This window comes from Mytilus galloprovincialis, chromosome 10, assembly GCF_965363235.1.
Source record: "Mytilus galloprovincialis chromosome 10, xbMytGall1.hap1.1, whole genome shotgun sequence".
Classification (NCBI taxonomy): domain Eukaryota; kingdom Metazoa; phylum Mollusca; class Bivalvia; order Mytilida; family Mytilidae; genus Mytilus; species Mytilus galloprovincialis.
The window spans coordinates 70825277-70847674 of record NC_134847.1 but is presented as its reverse complement, the minus strand read 5'-3'; the positions used below and the strand labels follow the sequence as shown (position 1 = coordinate 70847674).

General features: G+C 31.6%; 1 long non-coding RNA gene across 1 annotated transcript; it reads left to right on the top strand.

The window, feature by feature from the left end:
* Positions 1–9986: 9986 nt before the first annotated feature.
* LOC143048283 (uncharacterized) lies at positions 9987–12663 on the top strand. Its single transcript, XR_012969780.1, has 2 exons — positions 9987–10509; positions 12088–12663. It is a non-coding gene; the product is annotated as an uncharacterized LOC143048283 (long non-coding RNA).
* Positions 12664–22398: the final 9735 nt, after the last annotated feature.

The window sequence follows — 22398 nt, the reverse complement described above, 5'->3', positions numbered from 1 at the left end:
TTTATTTAATGTTGTATCTTTAGACAAAAATACTGCTGCAAAAAACACAAATTTGAGGGATTTTTCTTTTTCTTTTATTTTTATAGTTTTTCTTTTTATCTTTTTTTTGTTTTTGTTTTTTGTTTTATTTATTACATTCTTTTCTCTTCCCTTCTCTCTTTCTCTCTTAAATAAAACTATCTCTTTATTGAACAATATGGAAATAATGGTTACATAATAATGTTTTGTATATATTTATCAATTTTGAATACTAACAATTACTAACTCAGGTTTTCTATATAAATATACAATCTAATATTTAACGAGGCCGGGATAAGATATCGTTACTTTCTGTATCAAACTTACAAATGTGAAAGTTTTCAATAAAGTCTGTATAACATGTTTAACCCTGCCACATTATTTATGTATGTGCCTGTCCCAAGTCAGGAGCCTGTAATACAGTGGTTGTCGTTTGTTTATGTGTTACTTATTTGTTTTTCGTTCATCTTTTTAAATTCGTTAAATTTGTTAGTCGAAGTTTGTAGCTTACACGTAAAACCAAAGAATCATTACAGGGCGGATTGGTATATCTTACATTGATCAAATTGTGTGTTGATAAAAGTTTCTATATATTCATCTAGGACTCTGAATCGCAATAGTAATTCGTACAGCGACGGTCATATTGACGATTGATGTGCCTTGATTTGACGTTTTTTACGTTCTGAAGCCTTCAGTGAAGGAAATGTACTTCTTTTGTCATTACTTGGCGTCCGTCGTCGTCGTCCGTCTTCGTCGTTGTCGGCCGTCCAGTGTTAACTATTTAAAAAATCTTCTCATTTGAAACTACTGAACTAATTGTAACCAAATTTGAGCTTAATGATACTTAGTGTATTTAGAATAAAGGGTAGGTTTTATTTTCTGTTTTGTCAAAAAACATGGCCGCCATGGCTTAAAATAGAACACATAGGGAAAAATGCAGTGTTTGACTTATATATAAAAAACTAAAGCATTTAGAGCAAATCTAACTGAGGAAAGAATGTCCAATTGGTCAGGTTCTATCAGCCCTGACATTTTCAGATGAATGAGACAACCCATTGTTGTGTTGCTGCCACGTAATTGGTAATTTAAGGGAAATTTTGCAGTTTTTGCTTATTATCTTAAATATTATTATAGATGAAGATAAAAAAAACTATTGAAGTCTTTTGAATGCAAGACCATATCAACCTTTTATAAGTTAAGTGAACAAACGATATTCTAGTATATTTGAAGCATTACAAACCAGGAGATGGACATGATATGAAAAAAGAGGAAGACCCAGGGACAAAACACCATTCAAAGAAATAGATATAACACCATTACAAAAAGAAAAAGACAACAAACGATAGTTAAAAAAAACCCTATACAGAAAAGCAAAGTATCAACAACATGCAGTTAGAACAGCTGCGTCAATCGTGTCCAAGTCATAATTTAATGAAAATTATTATTACATTTATTGTGACATTCACAGACGCGTTCTCAGTCATGTATTGTCCGCGCACCCTTTCAACCAAAATAAACAAGTAAGGATATGTCGCAACTAACAATTTATAAAAAAAATATTTGTCGATATGTCATAAGGTACATGTATTTGAAAATAAGGGAAAATAAGCCAAAATCAAAATTTAGAATATGACCTTGACGTTTGACCTTGACCTATTTTTCTTTCTTTTTTTTGGACCAAGAACCACAAATCTGAAGATCCTAGGTCTCTATCATTAATAGTTTACAAGTAAGAAATTAATATCACTTGAATCAAATGAAAAGGGGGTATAACTCTCATATGGAGTCTCCGTATAGCTTCGCGTCAAATGAGTAGTCTTATCCTGAAGATGTAACGAGCAATTTGGTAAAATAAATTTGTCGTAATCTTTTACGGTTGCAAAGGAGTAGTGGCCACAAGGAAAACAGTGTTTGGGGAGATAACTCTTACAACGTAAAGTATTTTGTTACGCGGTTGTAATTTTTTAAAGCGAATAAACGATGTGATCTTATATTCCAAATATGTAAGCGACATCTTATGAAACAACAATACTACGCAAGAGAAAAAATTAGGCCGAAGAAAAAAAAAAATAATCAGAACACAACCTATAGGTCTTTCCACGGAAAGGTGGAAAGACATAAAAATGTACCATAGAATAATATAACAATTACCGGAAACACGGTATTCAACCATAAGCAAGCTTGAACGGCTTAACAAGCTTTAAAAGACCCCGAAATGACAAATATAAAAAAACTCAAAATTAGAAAAAAACTAATCACTCAATTACGTGATTTTGACTTTAGACAGACACACACAGAATATGGCAGATTAACATCAACAAAAGTCTTTTTTCCAAAATGGATAAAATGTTAAAAGTCCATTTCCCCAGTCACATTTTTAGCTTGCAGAATGATTCCGAAATAGAAATTCTTAACTATTAAATTATGGATCCTTTCGAATTCAAAATTAAAAACAGTCATTGCGTATACACGAGGAAAAGGGTAAATCGGCTTAGATAATTATTAATACTGTATTCATTACTTCCCTTTGTACAGTGTCTAATTCATTATGAAGTCTTTGGTTGTTTAGATAAAAAGTAACCCAAAACCTGCTTAATCCCTAGATTGAATAATCAACACATAACTAAACAATATTAATGTTTATATTCTGCAAATAGAAAGACCTTCATTATTACCTTGACAATTTCAGACATGCAAATTATTATTTCCAGAAGCATAATCACACACATGTATAAATGCATATTCCGTTATAAATAAGAAGTAAGTTGATTTTCTGTTATTCTGTTAATTTTTTTTAAATATTTAAAATTCAGACAATTAGCCATCAATAGTCTTTCTGGATTTCAAGTTAAAACTCGACGTAAGAAAGCAAATTAAAAAAAGTAATGTCTCACCTTTAATGGGCAATAACCAAAGCTTCACCTTCAATTGGCAATAACCATTATATTTTTGGTATAAACAGTTTAAATTTAACTCCAACCTCATCTTCAATGTCACTATTAGAACAGAATTTACAAATTCTATCCCTGGCCATCCCCACCCACTCATTTGAACTTTATTTAATCACACCTGAAATTAGCTTACAGAAAAAAGTGAAGTCGCAAAAATACTGAATTCCGAGTAAAACTTATAAAGGATTTTACCTATTTATATGATCAAACCCCTTTTTCTGAGATATGTATTGAGAATGGAAATGGAGAATGTTACAAAGAGACAGCAACCCGACCAAAGAACAGAAAACAGCCGGAGGCCATCAATAGGACTGAAACACCGTTAGAAATTCACGCTCTCGGAGGCGGGCTTCAGCTGGACCCCATACACTAATGTGTATTAGTTAAATAAAATAAGATTTTCAAAATCTGTCTATATTTTAGATAGAAATGTCATCAAATCAATTCATTTTTTAAAAATATTCTAATAAACTTTAAATGATTTATATGAGCAAAATATAAAACATGCAAAATGAGATAACAGAAATAACGGAATTTGTTAACTACATAACGATAACATTCGTGTTGATATTTAAATGTTTAGTACTAATAAATAAACACCTCATAAATGATGACCTTTTCCAAAAATATGTTATAAGATAAAATGATTTTTTTCTAATTACTTTGGTTAATACAGTGTTCCATGTACCAAGTAAAATCACAAAAATACTGAACTTAGAGGAAAATCTAATCGGAAAGTCCATAATCACATGTCAAAATCAAATAACAAAACACATCAAAAACGAATGGACAAGAACTGTCATATTCCGGACTTGGTACAGGCATTTTCAAATGTAGAAAATGGTGGATTAAACCTGGTTTTATAGCGCTAACCCTCTCACTTTGATGAAAGTCTCATCAAATTCCGTTACATTTACAATGATTCGTGAACTAAACAGACATTATAAATAAAATAGTCAAAATATGGGTACAGAAAATTTTATACGTCACATATATTTGTCGTTCAATGTATATACAAACAATTTTAAAATTGCACATAGACAATGTTAGCAAACAGGGTTAAACAAATCAAAAGTATGTAAGAATTGATTTCAAAAATAGACCGAGATTTAAAATAGTCCAAAAGTTATATAGAATTTATGAGAATCCACAAATAATTCATTCCACTACGCGATTGAATATTTTGACGTTTGTGGTTCAACGTATTTTGTAATTCATAATAGAAATATATCATAATGAAATAAAATAGAACAATATTATACTGATTTTAAAGTAAAGAGTCACGTTATAAGAACCAAAGAAATACAAAAGGTCGCATATACAAAACACACCAGAAAAAAATGAAAGACAATACAAACACATTAAGTACCGAGCCACGTTAAATGGATATTACATAAAACAATCCAACAATAAAAGTAATATTAATAATAGAACAAAGACAAATGAAAGAACAATAAAACACGTTGTTAAGATGATAAACAACATCAGTACGCAGAATCTATACATCAAGACCATGTATTATTTGTGAACTTAATACGGAATATTTATCAACAAGGTCTGATTTTACTTCTTTTTTGGTACCTTCCGATGAACTTAGAAAAAGGACGAGACGTTCTTTGACATACCCCTGGTTCATCAACTTTCTACTCAGACACTGATGACGTTTTACAAAGTCTGAGTAGGAGCTGCAAGCTCTTGAATATCGAATAAGTAGGGAAATATATATCCCATATGCAGGTGAAGTTGGTATATTGCTACTAAGGTGGGGAAATTTATAATTTCAAAATTAAAATCGTCTCGTTTGTCATAAATTCTGGTACTGAGATGACCGTGTAAGTCAAATTCGAGATTTAAGTTTAAAAATGAGGCGGAGGAAGCCGTGTCTGTTGTTTCTTTAATTTCTAGTTCTGGGGATATATTAATGGAACCCAATCAGAATCGTTCGGATTGTTTATGGAAAGAACATCATCAATATATCTAAAAGTGAAATTAAATAATCTGGCTTCTTTGATCCTCTTGTTTTTGACAAGTGTCTGAAGGAACTCCTTTTCATATGAAAATAAGAAGAGGTCGGCAAGAAGAGTCGCACAGTTTATTCCCATAGGAATGCCGACAATTTATTGGAAAAGTCAATTTTGTTGTTGCTTTTTTGTCACTTTCATTTCTAATATGTCCAATACAAAACAGGTCAATGCTTATATAGTAGACGTGTTCACACTTATAGGAATTTCTTAATACCATTTGTACTTTGACATTGCAAACACTGCGGTTTTATTTTATTATAGAATACAGAACGTTGATTATAATGATATACTGATATAGATACGGACGTGATGTTCCATTGTTTATATCTTGAAAAATAATCCTGTTACAAGGAGGATAAGTTAAAAATTACGTGACTACCTCTACTTATTTAAATGCCAATAACTATTTACATAATTTGATTTTTATGCTTCCATTACTATAATGATATGGTTGTTAGTGCTGAGGCACTTTATAGGTAAAAAAAAAGGGTTGTCAGAAATTGTATTATAGCAAGCAAAACCGTTTTCATTATGAAGTTGACAAAATTGAAATTTGAAATGTACTATAAAAAATTTAGATAAAGATGAAATCATAACCAACTACCATCTAAATCTTTATAATATCAATCTGATTGTATTTTATAACTTCAATCAGAAACTGTAAGATATATTTAATTATAAGGATGTCTGTTATGATACGATATTTGTTACTTTTTTGAGAAGGGGACATGAAACTTTGGGTCATTTAAGAGCTTTTGGTAGGATTTCCAAGAAAATCCACGGACCTTTACTTTATTTTACTGTATGTAGTAGAACTTATGTTGCAAAGAGTAATCACATGTATGCAAGGAGTAATCACATGTATGCAAGGAGTAATCACATTTATGCAAGGAGTAATCACATGTATGAAAGGAGTAATCACATGTAATCCAAAGGAAGGTAAATCAAGACAGTTTTTAAAAAAATTGGCGTCCAATTACTCTTTTAAACTTAACTTATAATAGTTATCAAAGGTACCAGGATTATAATTTAGTACGCCAGACGCGCGTTTCGTCTACATAAGACTCATCAGTGACGCTCATATCAAAATATTTATCAAGCCAAACAAGTACGAAATTGAAGAGCATTGAGGATCGAAAATTCCAAAAAGTTGTGCCAAATACGGCTGAGGTAATCTATTCCAGGGACAAGAAAATCCTTAGTTTAAAAAAAAAATGAAGTTTTGTAAACAGGAAATTTATAAAAATGACCACATAATTGATATTCATGTCAACACCAAAGTGTTGACTATTGGGCTGGTGATACCCTCGAATTAGCATCTAGCTGTATAGCAGAGAGAATAAAGTCAGTTCTTAAAAAGCTAATTAATTCTGACCAAACAGGCTTTATTCCGGGGAGATTTATTGGGGAGAACTGTAGACCTATATACGATATTTTATATTTCACGGAGGAAAATGACATCCCTGATATATTACTCTTGATTGATTTTGAAGAAAGCATTCGACTCTATCTCCTAGTCATTTTTATTTGAGACACTTAAATATTTTAATTTTTGAGAATCCATCATGAACTGGATAAAAACATTTTATAATAATATTTCTTCAACAATAACTCAAAATTGCTGTCTGTCAGATTTTTTTCGCGTGGAAAGAGGCTGTAGACAAGGTGACCTTTTGTCTCCTCACCTTTTCATGCTATTTGCAGAAATACTTGGCGTTTAGTCATAAATAGTAATGATATCTAAGGTATTACGATAGATGATACAGAATTTATATTGTCTCAATATGCCGATGACACATCACTTATATTAGATGGATCTCCTTCCTCTTTGGATGCATCCCTTCGTATTTTACAATTCTATGCTGAGATATCTGGACTGAAAATTAACTTAGATAAAACAAATGCTATATGGATTGGAAGTAAAAAACATAGTCAAGATAAAATATGCGTTAAGTGTCCTTGGTCCAAAAAAAAAAATGAAAATTAGGTTAAGGTCATATTCTAATTTTTGAATTTGGCTTATTTTCACTTATTCCCCAAAACCATAAAAGATATCAACAATTTATTTTTACTGGATTGTTAGTTGCGAAATGTCGTAACACTTAAATTTTGATTGCAAGGGTACGTTGAACGTAAAAGGGCGTTTTCTCCCCTCTTGTATTGATTTTTTGTACATTTTTCAAACCGAAAGTATTAAATTATCTCCCTTATTTAAAAAAAATATTGTATAGAAACCATATATTTTTGGAATTAGCGTACAATAAGCTATCATTTGATAGCAATGACATTTTAAACTTAATTTTACAACTTTCATATTAAAACACATTGTTTTTTTGTGGAAAGACCTACAATTGTTCTCTGAACAATAGGTTTTTAATTGTTACTATTTTTGTTTACTCTTATTTGCTTGATTATGCTTATTTTCCTTGCTTGCTTTATAATGTGCCAATATAGATAATTTATGTAAATGCCTGTAAATCCATGATGAATAAAAAAAAAATATATAAAAAAAAAGAAATTATGGTGCACTATGCAGAACACCAAAATTCAAATGATGCCTGATTTTCCTCACAGGTTAGCCGTATCAGTATATGGACGGATTTTGACAATGACAAATATGTCTTTCTGTTATTTCAAGAACTTTTTTAAAAGCTGCATAACAAAGGCGGTCGTTGTCTATCGATGATAAAAGCTCATAAAACTGAGGGAATTTAGTGACCTGCAAAAGTAGCGAGATTAAGTGCGTGACAGGTCAAGTGTTTTCTGGTGTTAATGCATCACCTACCAGGCGAATTAAAAACACTAAAAAAAATTAAAATTAACATTAAAAATTAAGAATAGTTAACAAACGGTAAAATGATAGACAAGACAACCATAATAGTTTTTGTAAAGATGAAAGATTATGAAAACATGTCACTAGTTAGCTGAAACACATACATATCGTATTGATGAACACATTGGTAATGGTGACCGTAAAACTTATGACTAGATTAATTTCGGATTTTCTTCTTTATTACACTGTTGGCTCGATAAATATAGGAAGATGTAGTGTGAGTGACAATGAGACAACTCTCCATCCAAATAACAATTTTAAAAAAGTAAACCGTTATAGGTCAATGTTTGTTTAAAGAGGGTATCCTTGTTTTCCGTGTAGTGTTGACATGCACGAGCAAAACGCACCAATTGAGATATTTTAACGTCAAAAGACGGACCAAGTATTATGTTACTTCTCAGAAATGGAAAGTTGACAATCTGAAAGTTGAAATCATCACATCTATCAAAGGTTCTAGTCAATATTGTAAATACTATCAAATGACAACAGCGATCAAATCAGAAGTTAGAAAAAGATCAAACTTTGGTTGCTCGAATTTGTTTTAATGCTGTTACACATGTTTAGGTATTAAAGAGTTTGCATTCGGCAAAAGTTTTCAAATTGTTTGGCTTTCAACGCATTCCATTTCGTGTTTTTACGTTAGTTTTTACAAGCGCCAAATATGTGCTCACTTAAAAGATACAAAATTCTAACCCTAAACAAAATTAGCTCTTGCGCCATCGACTCTGGTAGTCAATTAGAAAAATATTTAATTTGTAATCTAATTTCTTATCAAAACATGTTTGCTCCATTTGATGGATAAAGGAATTTAAAATTAATATGTGGACTGAAGACAGTCCTTAGTTATTTAAAACACGACCATAACAATATTTTAACCTAATTTATATATAATTTAGCAACAAAATATTAAAAACACCTTATGACCCTGTCAAGAAATAGAGTGATTATATTTGCCAAACAATTGTAAAGTAATGTAATATCATTTAATATGTTTATCAATTTGATTAAATCGGGTTATTTTTCTCTGCTCTGTTAGTTTTTTTGATGTCTCATTGTGTATATCACACGTCCCGACAAAGAAGCTAAACGAAGTAAATAAAACATCTGATTTTAGTCAGATTGTGTGTTAATACAAGTTTCTATGTATATGCATAGACCTCCTTTTACTTTAGGGGTCCCAACCCATGAAGAGCTATACTAAACTTTTCTTAACCCCAAACCTTACACTAACCCATACATAAACCTTACACTAACCCTAACCTTAAAACCTAACTATAACCTTAAACATCCCCATATCAATCATAACTATGAATGAACCGTAACTGTTAAGTATAGGGACCCATAAAGTAAAAGACTTATATCAAAACAAAGTGACGTACAAATAGCTGGATACTCCTTATATTGAAAACCATTTTATTCATAGAACTGTTTTTACACCTCGACTAAACAAAAAGGCTAACTTAGTTGTGCAGGGTCGCCTTAAGATTTTTACTTTGTAAGTACATCATCAATCATATCACAAGAATATGCTTACTATAAATAAAGAGAACAAACGATATGCGACTGTCGTACAAGTGAGAGATTAAGCGCCATAAAACTAGGTTCAATCCACCATTTTCTACATTTGAAAACGCATGTGCCAATTTAGAAGTATGACAGTTGTTGTCCATTTGTTTGATGTGTTTTATCATTTAATTTTGCAATTTGATTAAGGACTTTCCGTTTTGAATTTTCCTCGGAGTTCAGTATTTTTGTGATTTTACTTTTTTCTAGTTTGTATGATTACCAATCAGGAAATAAACTTGATAGGAAAAGAAAGGAAGACAAAAGAAAAATCATCAATCGAAGAGAAACATTTTCAGAACGAACACACGACCAGTTGTTTCAGACAAACGATGGACAAGACCTTGACCGACAGGGACAATTCAAATACAAACAATATACAGTATTATTACTCAGATATTAACATGCAAACTAATAAAGGTATGCATATTTTATTCTAAGTTTTCATAATTTATATTATACAAATCACTGATATCAAACAGGAAGAAAATTCCAGTTTACTGGTGCATGTTATCGTCTTAGTGGTATAAATTATAAAAAGAATTGATCGGTCTGAACAAAGCTCTTATAATAGCAATTTAATATTTAAACTGATAATTTCATAGAAGCTTGATAATGTTTTGGATTATGTTTTTTCATTTGTTTGTTGTCGTTTTTACCAATTGCATTATAAAACACAATCAACATGGATATAAAGAAGCCCTGTGTATTAATCAAGGTTTAACATCAGTTCCTACAAATCTTCCGCCAGATATTAGAAAACTCGACTTAACATATAATAATATATCTATTATCAGAGGATTTGAATTCAACAAATACAGATACCTAAAAGATTTGAACATGAATAGAAATGTATTAGAATATTTAGAACCTTCATCGTTCAATGGATTATATTTGTTGCGCCGTTTATCAATGTCCAGGAACAATTTACATTTGGTTACATCATATCCTTCGGAAGTGTTTAAGCCGCTGTCGAATCTTTCAGAGCTGGATATAAGTAGAAATATGAAAGATGACAGTAAAAGTAACATTTCGTACAAGCTTCCGGTGAATGAACTTGTACACATTCAAGAACTTTCCATTGACCTTGTAGCCCAACCACATTTTGGTAAACATTTTCGTGAGTTGAAATATTTACAGAAAATACGATTTGAATTTTGTCATGTTCGGTATTTGCATAACAACAGTTTCATTGATATGCCAGATACTATAACGGAATTACACATGTCAACATGTAACAGCTTTCTTGTTATGGAAACTGATGTCCTTCGACCATTTTTGAATATAAAAACATTAAATCTTACAAACAGTAATATCCATTTAACTCAGGGTTTAAGAATATTATATCCTCTACAACACAAAAGCATGGATAATATACTTTTCAGAAAAATAACTCATTTCGTAGCTGCACGTGATCTTGGATCTGTAACGCTCACTTCAAATGACATGAAATATATATCTACAATCTGCATTAAAACTTTAGATTTATCAAATAATGAAATTGTTTCCATCGAAAATCAATCACTGATTACTTTCAAATATCCAGAATGCTTTGAAAATTTACTGATGTCTGGAAATAGATTTGCTATGAACAACTTTGCAAGTAACTTTTTTATACTACTTTTAAAAATGAAAAACGTTAAGCTTTTCGATTATTCCTACATACCACTAAGATTTTCTGATCCTGTCTATCTGAATGTGTATACAAAGGATAATAACCAAAGTTTGGTTGAGGAAAGAGAGGAGGGTGGAGTTGTTGATGTTATCGATGTAATTATGCTTCCAAGTCAAATAGAATATTTCAGAACTACACACATAATGGGTATAAATGGAATTAAAAAAATTGTACTGTTTCTGAGTCGTCTGAGGCATTTGGAAATATCCTATATTGATACATTCATTTTTCCAGAAATATCAGTAGTAGGCAATAACAATATTCAATATCTGGATATATCGGGCATAAGTTCGGTGATAACTGTAGGAAAATTCCCGGTTTTGATACATCTTAAAACCCTTATCATGAAAGAATCAAAACTTTATGAGGTCCTACGCACAACCAAGACTATATTTAAATGGTTTCCTAACATACGAACCTTGGATATTTCATACAATTTTATTTTGAACATACCGAATGATGGATTAGGAGAGTTACGTTTACTAAAGCATTTGAATTTATCTCATAACATGTTGAAAAGTGTTCCAGAAGTCCTGATATCGTTCGAGAGCCTGATTGAGCTAGATTTATCATACAATTTGTTAACAACATTACAAAAAAGTATTCGTGATTGGATAGACAAACAGTATAAAAAACATGGCACGTTTCAGGTATATCTGGATAAAAATTCTTTCATTTGTTCTTGTGATACAAAGGATTTTATATTGTGGCTTTCGGAGTATGAGGTAATTTTGGATCAAAAGGGAAACTATACCTGCTGGACCCCGATATCAAATGGGAGAACTAATTACACTGGAAATATTATTGACGAATTTCAGGATTATTTTGTGAAATGTGGTGATACTCTTTGGCTTAAAATTGGAAGTTCGTTGCTTGGGTCGTTAATATTCATTATAATATGTGTCACTTTTGTTTACAATTTACGACGGAGAATAATATTCTGGTTTTATAGAACACTTCGAAGAATGCAGGAAAAGGCAATAAATGTAAACTTTGAGTACGATGTATACGTTTCTTATTCAGATGATGGGACGCAATTTGTGAAAAAAATAACAGACACGATGGAAAATTGTGGATTGAAGATCTGTTGTGAAGATCGAGACTTTTTAGCAGGGGAGTCAATTGCAGATGAAAGAGCGCGATCTATTCATCTAAGTAGGAATATAATATTTCTTGTCACGCCTTCAATTGTCTTGAACGAGTGGAGTCGGTTTGAAATTGAAAGAGCAAAGTTTGAAAAATTGTCAAAAGAACTCCAGAAAATCATTGTCATTACAAAGGATATCTCCCTGGATGAAATACCAGTTGAATTTGCGACAATCTGGAACCAAGTAAATTTAATCGTTTGGCCTAATGAGGAGGAAGAAATTGCGATATCCTGGAAAAAACTTTTGATTTGGTTATTTTAATACTGATCAGTATATTCTGCGAACAGAAATTAACGTGTATGTATTATATATATAAAAAAAAAGAAAAGAAGAGTTCCACTGGTTTATTCAGTTTAGCCAGTACTAGGTTAGCTTTGTTCTGTAGTTTGTGAAACTCTTATACTGTACGATGTCATTAAAAATTATTTAATAAAATATGTTTTTTATTCTGTATCCGAATAAACTATTTCTATGATAAATCAAACCTTGAAATATGACCAAGTCCTACATAAAAGGAAAAATGGAAAGTAAAAAAACAAAACTTCCTTGATCTTTGGTTTAATTTGGAAATTTATTTAGCAATATTACCTAGAACATTTTAGATCAGGTATTCAACTATGCACCCACTCTATAATGAATGCCGTAGCATTGATTTTAATACAGATTTACGTCTTTATTCATGTGTTGCCAAGTTTCAAACATGGCTCTAATCAGAATACACATTAAAAAATGCTTTAAAACCTTTGTATTCCTTAACCATACATATTAAACAGTTATAATTATTGCATTGTAATTGGGATTTAAATTTGATTAAACTGCTTTTTTAACCCCGGTATTGATATTATTTATTCCCAATTGAACATATCTTTGTTAGTATTCATATGTGCTTGAAAAATAAATTGATTGATAGCGTCGAAAAACAACATAAAATTTCGCGCTTTGCCTGAAAAAAAAAACCCCAAACCCCTCTTTTTAAAGTTAATTGGTTGCTCCATAGCTATTTTCTAAACATGGAATTTTTCAAATGAATAAAGATTTTAAACCATAGTTATATTTCAAATTCACTGTATTTGGCCAATCTTTTCGGAGTTTTGGGTCCTAAATACTTCCAACTTTGTACTTTATTTGGCCTGTTTGACATTTCTTATTCAAGCGTCACTGGTGAGTCTTGGTAGACAAAACGGGCATCTGGTATACCAAATTTTATTGATGAGTTAATCACAGCTGATATATTATAAGTCTTACAATAACTAGTTGTTCCCGCTATTTTTATGTGTGTTATCGAAATAGAAATTCGCTTGTAAGCCAAGTGTTAAATAATCGTGAACCACCAGGAGGAAGTCACAACGAAATATGATGCTTAGTGTAATATATATATATATATATGTCGATCATAGAAAAGAATGAAAACTCGGAATAAGACGAAAAAGTTGTACTGTACGATAATAACAATATTTTATTTGTGAATTCTTATCTTTATTGTAAAATGTTCGCTTACGACGCCAGAACATGGAAATCAATATAAAAACTGCAGCATACGCTTTCAATACTTTGTGATATCAAACGCATATTTTATAAGAAGTGAACAAAAAGGTAAAAATGTTCACCTGCATATGGGATATACATTTCCCAACTAATTCGGTATTCAAGAGATTGCAGCTGCTACTCGGACTGTGTAAAACGTCACCAGTATCTGAAGGGAAATTTGATGAACCAGTGTATGTCAAAGAACGTCTCTCGTCATTCTTCTAAAAATAAAGGGCCATCGGAAGATACAAACACCTTGTTGGTTAATATTCCTTTTCATAAATAATACACGATGATCTTGAAGTTTTGATTCTAGCTAGGTACCGACCGGTATTAATCTTAATAACGTTTTAAAGTATTCTTTTATTTGTTTTTGTAAATAATTACTTTTACTGTTTAGTCTAAAAATGGAATTAAACCTTTATAGCTATTGTTGAATGTATCAACCAAATATAAGAATGATGGGTCTTTACTGAGTTTGGTAATACACTGAGATTCATAGCAATACAGGAATATATCTGCAATTTATTATTATTTGGTTATATCAATTTCACGTGGCTCGGTAATTCTACATCCCGTCATTGTGTTATTGTGCTATGGTAAATTTTTGTATTGTCTATATGTCTTTGTGTGTTCTTTGTAATTATAGTGATTAAGATTGAAACACAATGTTGACTGCTGTACCCTTAATACCTATTATGTCTGATTGTTTTATTCACACATGTTTTTATTCGACTGTCATACAAATGAGAGGTTTATCTAGCCATAGCACCAGGTTTAATCCACAATTGCTACATAAGAAATCCTGTTATAAATCAGAAATATGACAGTTCGTATGACGTGTTTGAAATTTTGATTTTGCAATTTGGTTTTTGATGTCCGTAGAAAAAAGAGGACTACTGGATTAGACAATTGGGAACTGCGACACCATATGGTTGCAATGACAAAATTGATGGTATAGGTATTGTATCTAGTCTATCGTGTAGCTTGGTGAATGTGATGAATATTTTCAACTCTACTCCTCGACGTAGACGCAGTCATGATCATCGTCATTATACATCACCTACTCTGCATGATGTCTCTATCAATGACTTGCTGCAATGTATACAAAATTCGTTGATATTCATCACATTCGCACGAAACTTTGTTCATTACCCCTTTCAAAACTTCATTCTCGTGTCCTAAATGTCTAGATATTACTGCCAGGTTCCTACTGGAAAATAAAATTGTACTTGTTATCAACCGTATAATGAAAATTTACAAACGGAACTGGTGCTAATATAATGATAATCCATTAGTTAAAAAGTTTATAAAAATCTTTTTCGTTTGTATTCATTCATTCATAACTACATGTGCCAAAATGTAATCCAAAACTATTATTTTGTACCACATGGTTTTCTTTTAGACCGTTTTTCAATTGTCATGTAGTCTGGTGATGCAAAAAATGTTATAATTGAATTTTTTATATAATTTATTTCAGAGAAGGACCGAGATTTAAAATTTTAGAGGCATTCCTTAGATTGCCTTTATATCAACCTATGGTTAATGCAACTTCTCGAGTAACATTATTATAATATTTCTGATATCCCTCTTTCACTGCCGACAATATTGGTCAATATAACGGACAATTCCTTGGTAGAATATGCGGACGAGCCGGTAATGCACCGTTGTTAATACCGAGTTTTGTTTTCTGATGCAAACATGGTCTTCCGATTTCTTTGCTCTATGGAATATTAAATGAGGCCATGAAAAACTTGTGATTTTCAAAAATTTCATCTTCTAAGTAGTTTTTGTACTTGTGTTTCCGGAATGTTTATGGACTTAATTGTTAAATAGACACTCGTGGTAAATAAACTCATCAAAGATATCAGGATTAATTTTGTATTTACGCCAGTCTACAAAAGACTGGTCAATGAAGCTCGAATCCAAACAAAATTAAAAAAGCCAAATAAAAATAAGAAGTTGAAGAGCATTGAGAACAAAAAATCCTAAACGTTTTGTCAAACACAGCCCAAGTAATCTATGCCTGAGGTAGAAAAACTTTAGTAGGTCAAAAATTCGAAAAGTTTTGTGAACAGTTAATTCATAAATATGACCATATCATTGATAATTCATGTGAGCACTTCTGTGCTGACTACTGGGCTATAGTACCATATGCGTAATTCCATGTCCGATTGTCAATCGTATAATATATTATTTTACCACGATGTTTAGGGTCAATTGTATTCACTTTGATGTAAATTTGTCAATTCTTCGCATGTACATATATATCATCATCACGCATTGCTCGATTTGCTTTTCATTCATTCGATTGGCCAATTCTTTGTGTATTGTGTTTTAATATCACGGTTAGTAGTTATTACTTATAAGGAAAATTGTCATATTCTGAAAAAATATATTATATTTTGACAAAGGCTTTATCAAGATGCACTTATATCACTTAAGGAACTATAATGATAAGTAAACACAAAACAGCTCAGTGAAAAAAATAACAACCACTTCCAAACACGCTGTCAGCAGGTAAATACAGTTCGTACACATCATACATAAGGTGGTAAAATGTTTTTGATTGTCATTCTTGTGCAAATTCTAATGTGCAATGCACATACATGTGTTTTAAACAGAACGAAAGCTGTATGTCGACATCAAGAACTAACCAGAGTTCCACATGATCTACCACGTATTATAATCTTTTTAGATATTAGTTACAACAATTTAACAGTGATCAATTCTTCCGAACTTTCAGAATATAAAAGTTTGCAGACTTTATTGATGAATGACAACATTTTAGAATTTTTACATTTTGATGCCTTCTGTGGATTATCATTATTGATTGAATTATCTCTAGCAAGGAACAATTTACATGTGGATAGAGCTTATCCAAATGGTTTATTCAAACCATTGATAAACCTTTCTGAATTGGATATAAGTCAGAATATGAAGAAAAACACCAACGATTCGACTAAGTACACAATTCCTGTAAATGAATTAAAACATTTAAACAAACTTACGATCGATCTTGTTCATCAGCCTCACTTTGGTGAACATTTTCGGAAGATGAGAGAACTAGAAGTTTTGATTTTTGACTTCTGTTTTGTGGAATTACTAACAAATAAAACGTTTATGAATATGCCAAATAATGTTTCTGAATTATTTTTGAATACCTGCAGACACTTTGTGGTTATCGAAACTAACGCACTGTTTTATTTTAATAATTTAAACACTTTAGATTTTTCGGGAAGCAACATTCATTTATCACGTGCGCTGAATGCACTATATCCGTTTCAAAATAGAAAAATTGATAATGTACTTTTCCGAGGAATAACATATCAAGAATTAGGACAGGATGTGGATATTGTTCTGACAAACGACATGATCAAGTATATCAAATCAATGTGTGTTCAAACTTTAGATCTTTCGAACAACCTTATTGTAAAAATAGTTAACGAATCATTGCTTTCACTTGACCATCCCGAATGCCTTCAAAATCTCCTGCTGTCTGCCAATCGATTTAGCTTAGATAATTTTGCAACTGATTTTTTCAAGTTTCTTCACAGAGCAAAACAATTGAAACTTGTGGATTATTCATATATACCCATCGCTTACAACGAACCTCTTTTTCTTGACATAAACGGGAACAACTATAGAAAAGTGTTAGGAGTGGACAGATACTATGGGTCAAAAATAATTCCATTTGTGAGACTTCCTAGTCACTTAGAATATGTACGTTTTTCACATATAATGGCGGCAACAGGAATGAAAGAAATCGTACTAGCTAATAGTTCCTTAAGACATCTTGAAATATCAAATTTTAAAACATATGTCTTCCCTAAATTTACATTTGAAGGTACAAACAATCTGACATATCTCGATATATCAGGAATAAGTGCGGAGACTACCATTGGCAAATTTCCAGTATTGCAACATTTGGAATCCCTTGTAATGAAAAATGCCCAACTGTACAAACTTCTTTGGAATAATACAAATATTTTTAAATGGGCCCCAAATCTTCAGAGTTTGGATCTGAGTTATAATTACATATGGCGAATACAAGATGCAACACTTGGTAATCTGCCTTATCTCAGAAATCTGAATCTCTCCCATAGCATGTTTAATGTCATACCAAAGGTTTTAATGACTTTCAAATTCCTTGCTTATTTAGATTTATCAATTAACCAACTCACAAATATCCCAAAATATATTCGTGATTGGGTAGATTTGCAGCAAGAAAAGAGACAATTTAATTTCTTTTTGAATAAAAATCCGTACATTTGCTCTTGTGACACTATTGATTTTTTGTTTTGGACTTCCAAAACTAAAGTTAAATTAGATAGAAATGGGAACTACCTGTGCTGGATTCCAATTAAAAATGGCAAATCAAGATATATGCATAATATACTTAAATTTTTTCGTGATTATTTTGGTGAGTGCAAAGCCAAGATGTGGTTACAAATTGGAACTGGTTTACTATCATTTACGATTTGTGCTTTACTTATCAGTACACTAGTTTATAATTTCCGATGGCGAATAATATTCTTCTTTTATCGTACTTTCCGAAGATTCGTCGAGAGGCGTCTTGATGTTATGTTCAAGTATGACGTGTATGTTTCGTATTCCGATGATTGTGAAGCGTTTCTGAAACTATTTTCTGGAGTGATAGAAAAAGATTGGGGATTCAAAATGTGCTGTCAAGACCGAGATTTTACTGTTGGTGCTCCGAGTGCTGATGAAAGAGTAAAACATATTCATTGTAGTAGAGATATTATTTTTCTAGTAACACCGTCATTTAACGATAATGAATGGATTCATTTCGAAATTGAGAGAGCCAAGTATGAAAAAATTACCAAATATCTTCAAAAGATTGTAGTTATTACAAAAGGTATTTCATTAGCTGACATTCAATCTGAATTTGCCACAATTTGGCAAGAAGTTCTTTTCATTGAATGGCCAACAGAAGAAGAGGAGAAGGCAAAAGCATGGCAAAAATTAAAACTCTGGTTATTTTAAAAATATAATGAATTAATGTATTTATAAATTCATTCTGATAGCATTAAAATATTTTAAAGATAAATACATAATGTTTATCTTAACAACAACATTTCGTGATAAGTCGTTAGACTGACATATGATCAATTAAACTCAAATTCTAGCGCCTTTTAACAAATGTCTGTGGTGACAAGAAGTGAAAAGTAATAGTATATGGTTTTAGATAAAAAAAAAATATAAATAGTTCTAAAAAGTTATCTGCACAAACACGATTACAATAGTCAATTAAGAAGCTACACATACATCAGAAAAGTACATCAATCATTCAGACGACTCGATATCATACTCAATTTTTTTTTATATAACATTAATTTACCCGTATATAAATAATTGTATGTTTGATCAGCAACCTTTTCATACTAAAAACTTTTCGGTTACCTTTTCTTTCTTTTTTTTTTAAAACAAAATAAACCCTAAGTGTATGTTATTTGTTTGTATCAAAGGTACTTATAGTCTCTGAAATAAAATAAATTGAAAAAATGATGATTGTTATACCTTTTCTGCCTTCAAAATTGGAATGCAACGTGTTTCGATGAATTGAATATCAATAAGCTGTATTGTGTTTGCGTTTGTGGCATTTATTTCAATATCTCGGATATAAAGGATACTTTATGCATGGATTTAAGTAAAGGGTGGTCCGAGCTTAAGGCGAAGTGTACGTAATTAAACTACACAATGGATTATTTTTTAATTTTACATGTAGATTCTGCTTGTAAAAATAAATCGGAAAATAAAATAAAAAAAGGGGGTAACCGTTTTCGTTTTTGAGATACGAGCTTTTGAAGTTAACAGCATCATACACCAAAATTACAAAGGATATATAGGGAAAATCGTGAAATCGGCAGGAATTGTTACATTTCCAAGATTTTCTATTATATTAGACAATCGATTTTTTTTTAAATTTATGAGACGATTCTAAAATGTCTGGGGAATCGATTGGTGCAAAGAAAGTCCTTAGCAACCGTGCTACTTTTCAAGCTATACCCTGTTAAAGTTGAATCTTGAGTTTAAAAAAAAAAACAAAAAACAACGACAACGTTATTGACGTCGCTTCATATAGTCCTATACTTGTATGAAATATATACCGTTTTGTTGGAGTTCGTGTTGCTCGGTCTTTAGTTCTTTATGTTACGTTTTGTGTACTATTGTATTGTATTTGTCTATTATATTCGGGTGCATGCGGAGATCGCCAAGCTAGAAAACGGTTGACATTTTCTTCATCATGAACTAGAACTATTTTCGACCTTGGTGTCTTATTTTTTGTTAAAATCTAAGCACTGCGAAGTGTTTTCAAAATCTTTGTTCCCATAAAACTTGCATTCTCAAAATATCAGCCATCTGTCTGGCACAGGATAACAAATCAATATTTAAGTTAATTTAAGTTGTGTGGTAATTCTTAGTACATTTGGGTAAATTCATCTTATCTTTATGCCGCATATTAAGCATCTCTATAATTCAACACATCCCTGAGCCACGACATTATATATTTTATGCATTGCATGCGCTTCTTTTTATCACAATCCAGACCGGCTAGTAACCGTTGTATAACTTTACACGTCTGAAGACGAAATCAATATTTGCGTGAAACATTTTTGTATGATTTTTATTTCTGGAAATCAATCTGAAATCTACAACAGTCCATTTCCGAAAGTCTGGCTGGACCTTTACTTTTATGTGCATTCGGGATTTACACAAATTGTAACCCGAATAATTCAGTCGTATTATTCAGCTGATGTACGAATGCTACATTTCTCGTGTGGGAGAAAATCGGAAATGGCTTGAATTATTCGAGTTACTCGAATTGAAACTCGGGAATATATTTCTAGCTGTTCGGAATTCGCGGAAACAAATGATTGTTTTTCGGCATTACGGTATTGAATCAATAGAGATACAATTTTTTTTTCTTTTAACAAATTCGAATACCAGTCAGTTTATAGGACTTCAGTTTGAAATAGGGGCGGCAATCCATTCATTTTATCCAATCAATTGGAAGAGGGGGCGCACTACGTTTGCGCGCATTTGGGGATTAAAATATTTTACGTTTGCGCGCAAATTGATAAATAAATATTAAGTATTATGACCTGTATTTTCCCTAAAATATTATTGATTGAATTCTTTCAAAGTAGGTGCCTTAGGAGACTTAGACTAACGGAAGGGGTACTGATACATGTAAATAATTGAACAAATTAATAAATAATAAAGTATTATGACCTGTATTTACCCGAGTTTACCTGTCAAAAAAATGCGCGCAAATGTAAACAAAAGCTGCGCGCAAACGTAATGATTTTTGCACGCAAATGTAATGGTAATGCGCGCAAACGTAATGCACCGGGAAGAGGGGGGGGGGTCAACATTGATAGTCAAAAAGCCTTGAAATATTCGATAAAAAACGTTGAATGTAAATTATATGAACTGCAAAGTCTCATATTATAAGACTAGTAAACCACAGGCTTCTCAATTCTTGTATGAACATGAACTACATGTAGGTGAAAACTTAGAGCTGACCGAGTGCGAGATCCTCATGGATAATCATCGAGGTCGTTAAACACCCCTTGCAGTAAACTTTGGTTAAATTTAAAAAAAAATCAAAATGTAATAGTCTGAACACATTTCACCTCTCATTCCACGAAATATTAAATTGCAGTTACAAGTATCACAAAACTTCCCTGACCTCTTTTCTTTAACCATAATAGAGGGGGGAGGGAAGGAGGGATCCAGATCCCGAAATCCCGGGCCTAAAAACACGAAATCCGGCGAGGTCCCGAATTAAAAAAAAAATTAAATCCCGACTACCTAAATTCGGAAATAGAATTCCCGGATCCCGAAAGGGTCAATCCCGAAATCCCGAGCTTAAAAACACCCGATCCCGCAGTTCCGATAAAGGTCCTACACCCTCCCCCCTCCCTTTCCGTAATACTATATTCTATTCATTCATAATCTTGAATTGAGACTTGATACTTCAAAATTACATTCTCTAATTTTGAATGATGCACACAGGCAAAATAAAAGAAAACAGATTTCGCTATATATCTCTTCGAAATTGGAATTTGTGAAAGAAGAAATGACATGTTATATTTTATCTTACATGTTTACTTTCAATTTCAATATGGTTCTAAATTTAGATTTAGTTTTCCCATAAATTGCGGACGGAATAGAAGACACCTGTTTATTTTCTGCACATGTAGAAAAAGTTGAAAACTGGGAGTTGAATGACATAATTTTTACTTATTTTAAGATAAATGTTAGAGTGAGACAATTTTTAAATTACTGAGTAATTTTTGGGGCATAATTTGTTTATTTTTTGTTTGGTTTCCGTCTTTGTTCTTCCGACTGGTAAGTTTTGACTAGTGGTCAAATTATTCTCTTGGTATCGTCTGATTTCTTATATGAATATAAATCATGTCCTTAGATTTTCAATTGCACAAAATACGAAAATTTCAACGTCTTTTTAATTAAACAATTAAATTCACACGTCTTTCATTAATTATTTGTAACCTATTATAAAACTTTACGTTGAGCACTGTTTTTCGTTCAAGACTACGGCTTTTTAAAACGATATTGTTGGGTCAATCCAGGTTTCATTTTCATTAATTTGATATCAATAGAAAAAAAT